Below are 3628 nucleotides of genomic sequence, written 5' to 3'. Positions count from 1 at the left end.
CTACACCCGAAACCTGAAACCCTAATGCCGAAACTGAAACCCCAAACCTGAAACCCAAACCCCAAACCCCAAAACCTGAAACCCAGTTCGTGGGAGCAATATCACATAATACTTCTTTCACACATTGTCCTGTATTGAATTTGATCCTTGCTCGATTTGGATGAAAGCTTCGTGGTAACAAGAGTTTCTCCACCAATCTTTTAGCTTACAACATTGTTGTCGCTTTCGTAAATGAATGCAACTAAACATGGGTGGCCTTCGATTAAACATCTTGTTTCTCTACATCCTACACCGAAACCCCAAACCTGAAACGCAAACCCCAAACCCCAAATCCCAAAACCCGAAACCCTACACCCTACACCCGAAACCCTAAACCCGAAACCCCAAACACGAAACCCTAAACCCGAAACCCTACACCCCATACCTAAAACTCTAAACCTGAAACCCTACACCCTACACCCGAAACCCTAAACGCAAACCCCAAACCCCAAACCTGAAACATCAAACCCTACACACGAAACTGAAAACCCCACACCCGAAACCCTACATCCTACACCCGAAACCCAAAACGCAAACCCCAAACCCCAAATCCCAAAACCAGAAACACCAAACCCTACACACGAAACTGAAAACCCCACACCCGAAACTCGAAACCCTACACCCGAAACCTGAATCCCTAAAGCCCAAACCGAAACCCCAAACCTGAAACCCAAACCCCAAACCCCAAATCCCAAAACCTGAAACCCTACGCCCTAAACCCGAAACCCTAAACCCGAAACCCCAAACACGAAACCCTAACCACGAACCCCTACACCCGATACCTGAAAACCTAAACCCAAAACCCGAAACCCTAAACCCGAAACCCGAAACCCTACACCCGAAACTCGAAACCCTAAAGCCGAAACCGAAACCCCAAACCTGAAACGCAAACCCCAAACCCCAAATCCCAAAACCCGAACCCTACACCCTACACCTGAAACCCCAAACACGAAACCCTAAACCCGAAACCCTACACCCGATACCTGAAACCCTACACCTTACACCCGAAACCCTAAACCCAAACTCCAAACCCCAAATCCAAAAACTGGAAACACCAAACCCTACACAGGAAATCGAAAACCCCACTTGAAACCTTATACCCGAAACCTGAAACTGCAAAGCCGAAACTGAAACCTCAAACCTGAAATGCAAACCCCAAACCCCAAATCCCAAAACCCGAAACCCTACCATCGAAACCCGGAACCCTACACCCGAAACTCGAAACCCTAAAGCCGAAACCAAAACCCCAAACCTGAAACGCAAACCCCAAACCCCAAATCCCAAATCCCGAAACCCTACACCCGAAACCCGAAACCCTACACCCGAAACTTAAAACCCTAAAGCCGAAACCCCAACCCCAAACCTGAAACACAAACCCCAAACCCCAAATCCCAAAACCCGAAACCCAACACCCTACACCCGAAACCCCAAACATGAAACCCTAAACCCGAAACCCTACACCTGATACTTGAAACCCTAAACCTGAAACCCTACACCCAAACCCTAAACCCCAAACCTGAAACACCAAACCCTACACACGAAACCGAAAACCCCACACCTGAAACCCGAAACCCTACACCCTATTCCCGAAACCCTAAACGCAAACCCCAAACCCCCAATTCGAAAACCTGAAACACCAAACCCTACACACGAAACCGAAAACCCACACCCGAAACCCGAAACCTGAAACCCTAAAGCCGAAACCGAAACCCCAAACTTGAAACGCAAACCCCAAACGCGAAATCCCAAAACCCGAAACCCTACACCTTACACCCGAAACCCTTCACGCGAAACCCCAAACACGAAACCCTAAACCTGAAACCCTACACCCGATACATGAAACCCTACAACCTACACCCGAAACCCTAAACCCAATCCCCAAACCCCAAATCCCAAAACCTGAAACACCAAACCCTACATAAGAAATCGAAAATCCATATCCGAAACTTGAAACCCTACACCCAAAACCTGAAACCCTAATGCCGAAACCGAAACCCCAAACCTGAAACCCAAACCCCAAACCCCAAAACCTGAAACCCTACACCCTAAACCCGAAACCCTACACCCGAAACAACAAACACGAAACCCTAACCACGAAACCATACACACGATACCTGAAAACCTAAACCCGAAACCCTACACGACACACCCGAAACCCGAAACCCTACACCCGAAACCCGAAACCCTAAAGCCGAAACTGAAACCCCAAACCTGAAACCCAAACCGCAAATCCAAATCCCGAAACCCTACACCCTACACCCGAAACCCTACACCCGAAACCCCAAACACGAAACCCTACACCCGATACCTGAAAACCTAAACTCGAAACCCTACACCCCACACCCGAAACCCGAAACTCGAAACCCTACACCCGAAACATGAAACCCTAAAGCCGAAACTGAAACCCCAAACCCCAAATCCCTAAACCCGAAATCCGACACCCGAAACCCGAAACCCTACACCCGAAACCCTAAAGCCGAAACCGAAACCCCAAACCTGAAACGCAAACCCCAAACCCCAAATCCCAAAACCCGAAACCCTACACCATACACCCGAAACCCTACACCCTAAACCCTAAACCCGAAACCCTAAACCTGAAACCCTACACCCTACAACCGAAACCCTAAACCCAAACCCCAAACCCCAAATCCCAAATCTGAAACAGCAAACCCTACACATGAAACCGAAAACCCCACACCCGAAACGCGAAACCCTACACCCTACACCCGGAACCCTAAACGCAGACCCCAAACCCCAAATCCGAAAACCTGAAACACCAAACCCTAAACCCTAAACCGAAAACCCCACACCCGAAACCCGAAACCCGAAACCAACACCCGAAACCTGAAACCGAAACCCCAAACTTGAAACGCAAACCCCAAACCCCAAATCCCAAAACCCGAAACCCTAAACCCTAAACCTGAAACCCTAAACCCGAAACCCCAAACACAAAACCCTAAACCCGAAACCCTACACCCGATACCTGAAACCTTATACCCTACACCCGAAACCCTAAACCCAAACCCCAAACCCCAAACCCCAAAACTTGAAACACCAAACCCTGCAAAGGAAACCGAAAACCCCACACCCGAAACTCGAAACCCTACACCCGAAACCTGAAACCCTAAAGCCGAAACCGAAACCCCAAACCTGAAACCCAAACCCCAAACCCCAAATCCCAAAACCTGAAACCCTACACCCGAAACTCGAAACCCCACACTCGAAACATGAAACCCTAAAGCCGAAACCGAAACCCCAAACCTAAAACGCAAACCCCAAACCCCAAATCCCAAAACCCTACACCCTACACCCTACACCTGAAACTTCAAACACGAAACCCTAAACCCGAAACCCTAAACCCGATACCTGAAACCCTAAACCTGAAACCCTACACCCTACACCCGAAACCCTAAACCCAAACCACAAACCCCAAATCCCAAAACCTGAAACACCAAACCCTACACAGGAAACCGAAAACCCCACCTAAAACCTTATACCCGAAACCTGAAACCGCAAAGCCGAAACTGAAACCTCAAACTTGAAATGCAAACCCCAAACCCCAAATCCCAAAACCCGAAACCCTACCATC

This window comes from Vigna unguiculata, chromosome 6 (assembly GCF_004118075.2).
Source record: "Vigna unguiculata cultivar IT97K-499-35 chromosome 6, ASM411807v1, whole genome shotgun sequence".
In the NCBI taxonomy this organism is placed as follows: domain Eukaryota; kingdom Viridiplantae; phylum Streptophyta; class Magnoliopsida; order Fabales; family Fabaceae; genus Vigna; species Vigna unguiculata.
This window is presented reverse-complemented; position numbering follows the sequence as displayed.